This window comes from Lutra lutra, chromosome 2 (genome assembly GCF_902655055.1).
Source record: "Lutra lutra chromosome 2, mLutLut1.2, whole genome shotgun sequence".
Lineage (NCBI taxonomy): Eukaryota > Metazoa > Chordata > Mammalia > Carnivora > Mustelidae > Lutra > Lutra lutra.
In genome coordinates this window covers 14151055-14163294 of record NC_062279.1, presented here as the reverse complement: position 1 = coordinate 14163294, position 12240 = coordinate 14151055, and positions in this window count along the sequence as shown.

The window sequence follows — 12240 nt, the reverse complement described above, 5'->3', positions numbered from 1 at the left end:
ATTGCTGATCTGACGTCCATATCCACCCAAGGATTAAAAATATTTAGGTCGAAGAATGGATTGTTGCAGAAGGGACGCAAGGATGCAGAGGAAGTAGTTCTATTGGTGACATTGATAAAAAGTTTTAATATTCATAGTTCAGTTGTTTCTGTTTTTTAAAGTAATGTCACTTAAAAAATGGTAGTTTCAGCAAGTCATGGGCTGGAGGGCTTGCCTAATACTCAGTGGGAAGACCAGAGCTCCAGAGGCCAGTGCCCCCTAATGAGCAGAATTACAGATCACATTGGAGGAGGCAGGCACAATAGGCCTGGGCCCAGGACTTTTTGGATCCAGGATCACATTTATAGAAAAAAGCCTGTCATATTTAGACCAATTGATGCGTGCCCATGAATTCTGAAAAGACCTAGAGCTAGTCCAATTTTTCCTTCATAACTGTTGGGTCTAAAGCCATTTCACCATTAGAATATATGCATCTCCAAGTAGTTGTTGAATGTCTGCTTGTGTGAGTTGGATTTTCTGGAGGTTTCCTAGTTTTCAGTTCAAGATGACCTCCATGGCTAGGTGACAATTGTTTGTTTGATGAAGCTCAACTTGGCTACCTTTTTTTTGTTTGTTTGTTTTTGGCCTGGTAATCAGATTCATCATTAGTTTCTGACTTACCAAAATGACACCTCTAGAAGAAAACAGTATTTGGGCTCATTTGTATTTTGAGTGATAAAGTAGTTCTACACCCTGACCCACTGAAAACTATTTTGATTAGAAGTTAAGAGTGGCTATAAGGAGTAAATCCTTAAGCAGTGATTGAAGAAAATCTATTTCCTAAACAAGTTTTCTTATCCATGTGTCCTTAATTACCACCGACCCTGTTATCAGCACAGGAACTTCCACATCGAAATATTTCTCGTAATGGGTCTTAGCATTGACATTTCCCACACTTTGTCACAATACACATAATCTGAAGAATACAGACATAGTTTGATTTTTTTCATGTAATGACGAGAAACGCAAATGCTGACTTGACATACATCCACATAAAATTTTTTCCTCTCACATTTAACTCAACGTATTGGTGAATCCAAAAGAACGGCTATAATCACTTTATGCAACATGCTGTATTTCCAAAGTTTGTTCCAACCCATTTCTTCTTTTATGCTCTAAAACATCTTCATTATGTTGTTTGATGAGATGGAACCACAAGAAGACAGATGTGCCCAAGGTCAGTTTGATTTCCAACCAGTCGCGTTTGTCATGTGGCTCTCAGACACAGGCCTTTGCCCACGCTGAGGAGCCACTCAGGGGCCTGGACCTGCCAGGAGCCTGACCAAGTCCTGGACCAGCCAGGAGCCTGACCAAGTGCAACAATGCAGATGGCGCCATCTTGCCGAGCTGGCTCTGGCTACCTCTTTGCTAAGCTAGATAGAACACTGTCCATGTGCCTGTGCACTTTCCCTGGGGTTGAGTGGTCTACTTTTAGTGTCCATATTCTCTGAGAAGGGGCAATGGGAAATGGACAGGGGGCAGAAGTGCATGTCTGCGGGTATCTTTCTCTTCCTCTGTTTCTGAGGTCAGAGATTTTAAAAGATTTTAAAGGTCCTTTGTTAAATTAAATTGAGTTCAGTATTTCCAAAGAAAATGGGGAGAGGGGTTCTCTATCCCACCTGCTCACCACTCAGTCGTGGAATTCCTGGGTGGAGCCCATGGGGCTCACAGGCCTGGAGCTTGGGAAAGGACCTGCCCCTGTTTGTGGTAGCCAACTGCCAAATCTCTTCTCTTCCACCCCGCGCTCCTTGAACCCCAGTCTATACCTTCACTTGCCTGCTGCTATTCTGTTTTTAAATATACTCCTTAATGTGGTATCATGCATGTAAACGTACCATCTTTGGTGGCATTAAGTACATTCTTATCTTGCAGCCATCACCACCATCCATCTCTAGAACTTGTTCCATCTTGCCACACTGAAGTTCTGTCACCATTAAACAATTAATTCCCCATTCCCCCTTCCTCTTAGCCCCTGGGCAACCATTGTTCTTCTTTCTGTCTCTGTGAATTCAATAACCTTAGGTACATCATAAAAGTGGAATCGTGCAGAATTTTCTCTTTGTGATTGGCTTATTTCACTTAGCCAGCAGCGCTACTAGGGTTTATCCATATTGGAGCGTGTGCCAGAACTTTCCTTTTGAGGGCTGAATAATATTCCACTGTATACCATATTTCATTTGCCCATTCATTTGTTGGTGGACACTTGGATTGTTTCCAGCTTTTGGCCAAATTTTCTCTTGAATGTTCCAGTGTTTCTTTACAACCTGGCATCGTCCACTTGGGCCCCTGAGTGCCTCCCTTCCTACACTAGTCACCTAAACATCCTGGAGGAGCTTATGTATATATAGGCATATGTATATATGTGTGCATATATATGGACGTAATTGTGTATATATGTACTTTTTTTTTTTAATCCTTTCTAAGAGGCCCTTAATATGCCTTCTTTGCTCTACATCTCTCGAACTGAGCTGGGATCCTGCCTTCTCTGTAAAGTCTCCCCAGGCCTTTCTCAGCTCAAAAGGACTTTTTTCTTTCAAATCCTGTGCAGTTATTGTCAGCAACAATCTTTCTGGCAATGAATCGTGCACTGTTTTATGACATATTTTCTACTGTCTAGAACTGTTATTGAAACACTTCATTTAACTTTCCACGTTGCTCTCTTCCTGCTCTAACTAGATGATTCACTCCCCTAGAGCAGGTGCTGTGTTTCTTTGGGCCCCACTGCCAGCGCCCCCACACTTGTTTGCACTATACCTCACACACAGGTATTTAATACACACATTTAATACTTTTACTTAAAAGTTATGAACCTGATTGCAATTTAATGCGGGGAAGTAGCATATCAAGAGCCAGCTTCCTAAATTATTTTTTCTGTACAGATTTCTTCGTGAATGTCTTACAAAAAAATGATCCAATAGAGTGTAAGAAATCTTCCTGTTAGCATCCAGGGTTAATGGGCACATTTATCTTTCGAGAGAGAAAGGAGATTACTATTTAAATGTCTTATTTTTAACTTCAGCGTTTCAGATAAAGCATTCTTATATATGGTTTTGAATTAGGAATTTGGCAATAATACACACTCTTGGCAGAACACCCAGAGATGATGTTTCCATTTAAACCCATCTGATTAGAGGCCATTTTGACCTCTTCAGGTCTTAAATCACGACAGAATGCTTGCTGTTGCAGGGGTTCTTTATTTTAACTTTTGTTAATGAAATTTGTTACATCCTCGGTATTGTTAAAAAATGCCATTTGGCCCTCGTTTTTAATGGGCCTTTTGTTACGGGACTGCTTTCTCGCACAGCCGCGCGTGGTATACAGCCTTTCCTATTTATTCTCCTGCCTCTTCCCCGTTTTCTCCTGAACAAGCAGGCATCGGGGGTACGCGCAGCTGGAAGGGACAGACCCCTCTCAGCGGCTTAAACAAATGGTATATTTTTTCCTCGCATAATAAGAAATAACAGAAGTAAGCTTTCGGTGGAGCTGGTTCAGCCGCTCAGCAAAGACCCGTTTTTGTTTTTTGTTTTTTTTAATTTTCACTTGACTATCCTTGGCATTATGTCTTTAGGTTTGTTTGGTCAAGCTCCAGGGGTCTCCACTCCACCTGAGAACAAGAGGATGGGGGATGGGGTGGGCGGGTCCTTTTAGCAGGAAAGCAGAGACTTTCCCAGGAGCCTCTGCAGGTGTTCGCTGGTGCCTCATTGGTCGTGCGCAGGTCACGTGACAACCCTCCACGGCAAGGGGAGGCTGGCAAAGCACTTGCGTTCCAATGTCTATAGCGGAGGCTGCGGGGGAGAAGGGGCGTAGTATCGGCTGTTAGTGATGACGCTGGCCACGGTATACACCTTGCTTGGGAAATTGCATCTCAAATTTTGCAGTTTACCTAGCTGTTTTTCACACGTTAGGTGCTAAAATATTTGTTGAGTTGGAGAGTGATATCTGCTTCATGGGAATTTTGTGGACCTTTGTGCTGACTTTCAAAACTCCTGTATAAAAAAATTATTCATTTCTTAGTTGGGAGGAACTATAAAAAAAACGCAGGTGCACCCATGTGTGCACACAACGTACACACAGGCACGCACACACACACAACCATTTGAAGGCAAGTTATAAAATGGAGTTCGTGCCCTAAATATTATGACTTTCTTAAGAATGGGGATATCTTCGTCTATAACCACAACATATTTATGACGTCAGTAAACTTAACATGTTACGATACTTTAACCATTCACATTCCAATTTTGTCAGTTGGCTTAAAATTTTTCTTTACAGCACAAAAGTACGAGATCAGCCTAGAGGTTGGAATTACATTCAGTTTTCCTGTCACTTTAGCTTCTTTGACCTGGAACATTTCCATAGTGGCACTGCTTATCTTAAGAGAGCCCTTTCCTCCTGCTGCCTTACACCAAGTTTCCTTAGAGGCAGCAGTTTTCAAACTTTTTGGTCTCAAGGCCCCTTTCCACTCTTAAAAGGCCCTTTTCCACTCCCTTTATCGGGCAAGATTAAAAACAAACAAACAAACAAAACACCAAGAAACCAACTATTGGGCGAAATAAATAAGTACTAAGGATATAATGCACAGCATGATCATAGGTATGCTGCTGTATGATATATAAGAAAGTTGCTAAGAGAGTAAATCCCAAGAGTTCTCCTCAGAAGGGAAGAAAATTAGAATATTCCTTGTTAAAAAAAAATTGATCCCAAAGCGCTTTTGTTTATGTGGGTTATAGCTATCGATATGTACCATGTTAGTGATTAAAATGAGTTTTTAAAATGTTTTAAATTTTAATTAATTTTAAATAGCAATAATAAACCCTTTGTATGTTAACACAAATACTTCTTTGAAAAACAACTATTTTCCAAAACAATAAATGATATTTAGGGAGAAGAGTAGCACTGTCTTACAATTCTTTTTTTAAAGAGTTTTAATAGAAAACATTCTCGTTTCTGTGCGTACTTGCTGTCTGATGATATTTTAGTTGAAGTGTGGGAAGAAAATCTGGCTACTCACAGAAACATAGCTGGAAAAGGGAGGAGTATTTTTAATAGCCTTTTCAGAAACTGTAAATATTCTTTTTTTTAAGATTTTATTTATTTATTTATTTATTTATTTATTTATTGAGAGAGAGCGAGAGAGATCACAGAGTGACGGGGAGAGGGAGAAGCAGACTTGCCACTGAGCAGAGAACCTGATGTGGGACTCGATCCGAGGACCCTGAGATCATGACCTGAGCTGAAGGCAGAGGCTTAACTGACTGAGCCACCCAGGCGCCCAGTAAATATTCTTTATAATGACACCACAATTTGATACATGGTACTTCCCTTAAGATGAGTTGCTATGTGAAATCCAAAACCGAATCAGTGAACATTAGTGACACTAAAATCCAGTGGTCCATTTTCTACACTAAGTCCATGTTTTACCGATGTGTGATACAACATTGGTCATTTGGAGAGGGCTGGTTCACTGAATTAGATAGATCTTCCAAATGTTAACACATTTCATTATACTGTATCCCCAAATCACGTTTATATAAATATCACAGCTGATCTTGTTAGAAAAGTCTTTGAAGTATTGGGAAACTGTCAAGCTCACAGTGCCAGATAAATTTTCCGAAATTCTAACTTTATTTTATCTTCAAAGCTTGAGTTTTATCATTTCATTTGCCTTGAGGTGCTAGGCTTACTTCATTCGTTTTTAAGAAAACATTTTCATATATGCAAACCTGAGTAACCACGGTCTGTCAGTCTTTCCGGTAAACATGTTCCATGAGCCAAGAGGCTAGTTCAGCTTGCAACTCAAACAACCAAGAATGCGCTTTTCCTGGAGACAATCACCCACCACTATAGGTGCTTTGTGCCTGCTCCCCATCTCAAACAGGGAATGTTAGAGAGACTCAAGGGTTAAGATTTAGTACAAATAATACCTTTCTTCAGGCTTCACTAAGAACATTCTTAAGTGAAACAGGCTCGTTTTCTCCTTTTTTCCTTCTTGTCTGCCCCCTGTGTGTAGTGGTGAACCACAGGAACACAGGTTGGTGCCTGCCTTGCCTTGATTCAGCAGCACTTTTCCCACCACTGCTTTGTCTCATCCATGTAAATATCAACACAGTGAAAAGAGCAAATCACATTTCATTTCAGTAGTGCAATGAAAATAGTTAAGACAATAGGAACCCCTGAGAGAGTCTGGGGGACCATGCTTTAAGAGCCACTGCCCTTCATGACAACGGGCACTTGGAACTGTCTGTTCGCTGTTGGCTTGGCCCCTTTGTATTTATGCATTTCTTGGCTTGGTGACATGGGCTGAGATTTTTTTTTTTTAAGAATTGATCCTTCTCCCCTTCACCTGTAATTTTATCTCCTCTAATATCATAGTGAGTATGCAAGATATGATTAATATCTTCACTTTAAGAGAAGAAAAAAAAAGACCAAACTTTGATATATACCAGGCTAGCTTGGTTTGCTGCAGCTCAACCAAGGAAACAGTCCATTATGGTTTTGAAAATTAGAATATCACATACTCTTTTCTAATTTAATACCCCTATGTTCATATGTTAATAAAAGAGTGCATTGAATCGAGTAACAACAACGTATTTCAAGAGGTTGGAGGTTTCCTCTCGAGGTTAGCAGCCATCCAGGCAGGCTGCTGGAAAGGTGGGCTCTGAGTTCTCAAAAAAACCTCAGTCCTCTACTGGGGCCCTCTTCTTTCCTGCTTCCTTTTCATTGAGTGGGGACAATAGTTTTCTAACTCCAGATGAGGCTGATTGGCCATCTTTGAGGTGGAGTTAGGGCTTTTAATTATCTCTGGCAGCCCAAGAAGAGACCAAAAGCAACAGAGCCATCAACACTTGAACAACACATGTCGGTGCTGATTAGCGCAGCTGGTTAGAGCGAGGACTAATGAGGCCGAGGTCACGGACGCAGCTCCGCAGCCCAGGTAGCCCTGCCACCCTCCAAACTGCAGGATCCCCCAACCCCCCCCAGGCAACTGCTTCACAGATGCTCATGGCCTTCTGGAAGGGGGCCAGGGAGCCAGGAGCCAGCAGTCAGCACGGGCTCCTTTTGTTTAAAACCAAACAAAATAAAAACAGGTTCTCTAATGTACCACCCCCTGTGATCCCTCTCTAGGAATATCAGACTTAATTATTCAAATTTAATTTGTTAGCCATTTGGTGGTTAATTTTTAAAAAACCTAATGATTTATTAGCATTTTTATAACAAGCAACATTTAATATCTATTAATGAGAGTTCAAATGGATCAACTATTTAATTTCTTAATGAAATGAATCAGAAAAGTATTACTTAGAAGAAACTCCATACTGTGAGCATGTTCGCGGCGTGCTTTGGGACCTTGATTCCCTCCTCCTACTGGAGGAGTCAGGAATGGAGGGGAGCAGCGAGCGGATGCAGTGCCCCCCAGCTCGCAGCGCTGGCATCTAAGAGCGAAACACCGGCTGGGGAAGGGCACAGTGCAACTCTCCTTTAGCGCTCCCCCAACCCTGACTTCACGGACTGACGCCCATGACTCCGTGTCCCCTCACCTCCCTGTACCTCATCCCCGGGATGCTGAGTGAGGCAGACTGGCCCGGTGTTAACACCCAGGGCGGGTGGGAGGAAGGTGCAGTCCGAGGTGGGAAAAGTGCCTGGCAGGAATATGCATGCCCATGACTCCAGCCCTGTGCTGCGGGTGCAGGGCAAGGGGGAAGGGGGTGGAGATGCACCTCTGTCCGCCCTGGCATATTGTGATGAAATAACTACTAATATCTTTAAAAGTGGAAGGAAGCAGGGGCTGGGTTTCGAAATAGAGCTCTGGCTTGTGGCAGGCAGGAAAGAGGTACTGAGCCGCCTTGGGACAGGTGCTACCCGCCCCCCCGCCCCGGTATAGGGTTCTTTATCAAACAGCAGCGGCACCCCGATTTCAGAGCGGCGCGGCGCATTCGTACTGAGGGCTAGGCGTGTGGCTACAGAAGGGACTCACTGCGGAGCGTGCCTCCCCCATCTCAAGAACACCCCAGTTAAGCCCGTCTGCTCAGGAGCGAGGAGGGAGGGGCAGAGCGCCCAGGCCAAGCAGGTGCAGGCCTGGGCACGCGAGCTCCAGACGCCCCCTCACCCCCAGGTTTGCAGCCCGGATGTGGGTCTCCAGGGCAAAGCAGATTTAAGAGTCAGTCCCTGGCCCCTCCGGGGAGGGCAACGCGCTGCCTTGGAAAGCCCAGTTTAACTGAGTAAAGGATTATTTGTTTCAGCCCCCGGTGGCCGTGGCCCTGAACTGAGGCTTCGGAACGCTCGAGGTGCTTTGGCCCAGTTAGGAGGCCAGCTGGAACCTCGGGCGCGGGCGGCCGTGTTACCTGCTGTCTGATGTCGTGCCAGCCTGCTTTAGTGAGATCACCCTGCCGAACTGGGCTGATGTTTCAATTTCCAGCCCCGTGCAGTCAGGACTTTTAAGAGGCTCATTGTCTGGGAGTGGGCTTGCTGCCTGTTTGCTCGCTCCTCCTGCCTGTCCTCTCTTGGACATGACGGTGACATTGCTCACCGGCCAAGTGAGTTGTTAGTGTCCCTGGACGACGCTTGGCAGGGTTCCACCCTTTCGGGAATGGCAGCAGGTTTGCAGGGAAGATCCCAGGCTCTGGAAATGCAAGCGGGGCGCCTGGACGGAGCACTCATCTGCGAGTCCGTGCTGGGGTCTGCGGGGGCGCGGCACAGTTGTCGCTTGAAGACAGGAGAGTCCAAGCCTCTGGTCTTGCACTTTTTCTCTGTGGGTAAGGGGCGTGCACTTAAGGGGCCTCTTGGGGCTTGCACAGCTTGGGAGGTGGAACCAGGAGGAGAACACGGGCTTCCCAACTCGGAGGCCGGTGCCCTGGCGGGGAAATTGGGCTGTACGGTGCCTTGAAGCTGGCTCTGCGGCTGAAGCAGGCACGAGGGACCCAGTCTGGGGTTCTCCTCCACGGCTGCATGTTCAGCCTCCCTTCTACCCTGTTCTTGATGCTCCAGGCTTGCTGTTTTGTTTCTTGACGCTCTCTCCCAGGTCAAGGCTGCTGCACTTGGAATTTCTCCTTCCTGCACAGGCGCTGCCAACGCCACACTTAGTTCAGGTCCTCCCCCTCTGAGATGCCTACCCTGCCTCCCAGCCCTCCTCGGAGCCCCACACCCCGTTTCTACTAGAGCACCCAACTGCCTGCCTTCCTCATTATTCTGTGTGTTGGCTTATTTTTTTTTCTACTTGCTCCCCCCAAATCAGCAGGGGTCAAGTCTCTCTTCTTCTCTGTTGACTCCCCAGTGCCTGGAATAGGGCCTGGGTGGGGAGCAGTTCTGAATAAAAATGTTTTTTTTTTTTTTTAAAGTATTTTATTTATTTGTCAGAGTGAGGGAGCACAAGAAGGGGGAACAGCAGGCAGAGGGAGAAGCAGGCTCCCCATTGAGCAAGGAGCCTGATGAGGGACTCCATCCCAAGACCTTGGGATCATGACCTGAGCAGAAGGCTCTTTAGGTGATAGAGCCCCAGCCACTAGGGCAGGGCCTGGAGAGGGGAACTGTCGGAGAGAGGGAAGGCTACCTGTTCTCCAGGGGCTGGGTTTTCAGGCAGGTAACATGATTACCAGGACTGGGAAGGGCCAGGGTGTAACCCAAACTAGTTGGGGCCCAGAGCTGGGACTGGTTCTAAGACAGCAGGATAGAGACATCTGCCAGTGAGACTTGGAGCTGCTGCTCAGGGGAAGGAAAGCAGAAGGGCTTAGACTCAGGATCCAGTCCCAGGAAGGCCAGGGGAGAGCTGATCACAACTGAGACCCGTACGGAGAAAAAAAATTCTGATCATCTAATAGCTTACATACAACCATTTTCCACATAACAAACATTTGTTTCATTACATTGTTTTGGAATGGTGTGTCAGAAGAATACATACCCTCCCCGTTTTTTGCAATGAACAATTTTTCTCAATGACACAGAAGAAATGTTTTCTCAATGACACAGAAGACTTGTAAGTCACCTTTCTGCTCCAACCTCCTGGTGTGTGGCCTCTCAGACAGAAACCTCGGCGGGAGAACTAGAGTTCACTCCGTCCCATCAATGCCCCCTCCCTTTTTTTGGATTTAAGCAAGGACACATGAGGCCAAACATATCAGAGACTATCAGCAGCAAGTCTCATGAAAATTGTTCCAAAGCCATGTTAAATATGGCTGCTGCTGGGGCTTCGGAGGGAGGGAGGAACGAATAGGTGGCTAGGGGATCTGGTAGGGGGAGCAGCGAAAGAATTCCGCGTGATACTGTGGGCTACGTGTCATTCTGTGTATGTCAAGACACATAGAACGTAGAACACAGAGCGAGCCCTGAGGTAAACCAGAGGCTTCTGTTCATAATAATGTATCAATATTGGATGGTCGATTGCAACCAATTTGCCACACCAATGCAAGATGTTAGTAATAGGAGAATTTCTGGGGATATGGGGCAGAGAATCGAGGGGATCATGTGGGAGCTTTCTGTAAAACTAAAATTGCTCTGAAAACTCAGATCTGCTCATTTTAAAAAAATCTGAAAAAAAAAAAGTGGCTCACACCATAATTAACAATTTGAGTGAGAAGCCACTCAGAAAAGTGAGTTCCCAGGGGCCAGCGAGAAAGAGCACAGGCTCCTGGCTTTCTTTGCTACTTTTCATGGTTAGGCAGGACACACGGTTAGAGTGGAATTTGCTCAGGTGAGAAGGCCTCCGTGTTTTTGCAGGATGGCAGTGACAATGAATTGTGAGTTTTCCAAGGGGGCTAGGTGTACAAATGTCTGAATAAAAAAAAACACCCAAAGCACCAGAAATGCTACCATCTGTTTGTCTGTTGGGATCTGTTTGTCCCTGGGTGTGAGATAGATAAAAGTTAGACAAGTCTGCCTTTCTAGTATATCTAGAAGAGAATTTTGCAGTGGACAATATTTGAAGAAAAACTGGGGAGAGGCAAGGCTAGTGTTTGGTGAAATTCAGCAGAAGGGCTTAGTAGAGAAACGAGCAAGGGGTGGGGAGTAGTTTTAAGGTTGAGGAAGAAATGGAAAAGAAAGATAGTAATTCCTGAAGGCCAGAAGGAGGGGGGGAGATGGGGTCATATGGAGGGAGCCGTGGAGAGTAAGAAGTCAGGACGACGCTGATCAAGGTGTAGAGAGCTTATGCCAAGGGCAAGAAATGTTAGGAGGAGAGAGTGGCCAGTTTTCTAGAAGGAGCCAAATGGGGCTGATGGGGCCCCTGAGTGTTGCTATAACATTTGACTTGTGTCCTCTATCAAGAGAGTCATGTGTGGGGCGCCTGGGTGGCTCAGTGGGTTAAGCCGCTGCCTTCGGCTCAGGTCATGATCCCAGGTCCTGGGTTCGAGCCCCGCGTCGGGCTTTCTGCTCAGCAGGGAGCCTGCTTCCTCCTCTCTCTCTGCCTGCCTCTCTGCTTACTTGTGATTTCTCTCTTTCAAATAAATAAATAAAATCTTTAAAAAAAAAAAAAAAAAGAGAGTCATGTGCTAATCACAACAGCCAAGAAATGAAAGGAACCCGACAGTCCATCAACAAAGAAACAAAACACGGATTATCCATACGGTGGACTGTTACTCAGCCCCAAAAGGAAGGAAATCCTGATATTGTTACCACGGATGAACCTTAGAGTGTTTTGCTAAGTGAAGTAAGCCAGTCACTAAAGGGGGAACACAGTACGGTTGCCTTTATACAAGCTCTCTAGGGTGGTTCAAAGCCATAGCGACAGAAAGTAGAACGTGATTACCAGGAACTGTGACAGGGGGGAGGTGGGAGAATGAGAGCTGTTCAGCAGATTCAGAATTTCAGTCTCACAAGATGAAAAGTTCGGGAGATTGGATTCAGTAACGTGAATGTATTACTGAATTACATACTCAGAAATGATTAAAATGCCAAATTTTATGTTTTGTGTGTTTTAACACAATAAAGAACAAAAACAAAACCGGCCACCCCCCTCCATGTGCAGTCCCCAGGGGCCACAGAGAATTTCTCCTCTGCTTGGGTAAAGTTCTGAGCTGTCCCACCTGACTTCACCCCCATCCTTCCCCCCACACACTCACTCCCCGGACGTCCTTGCTCTCAACTTGAGAACACCCTTGCCCCCAGCCCAAGAAGTCAAAGAAACACGCATTCAGCACCCTGCCTCATGCCTCGGTTCCTCCAGATGCCACTTCTCCACCCGAGTGCCTTGGACGGTGTCAAGGGCACCTT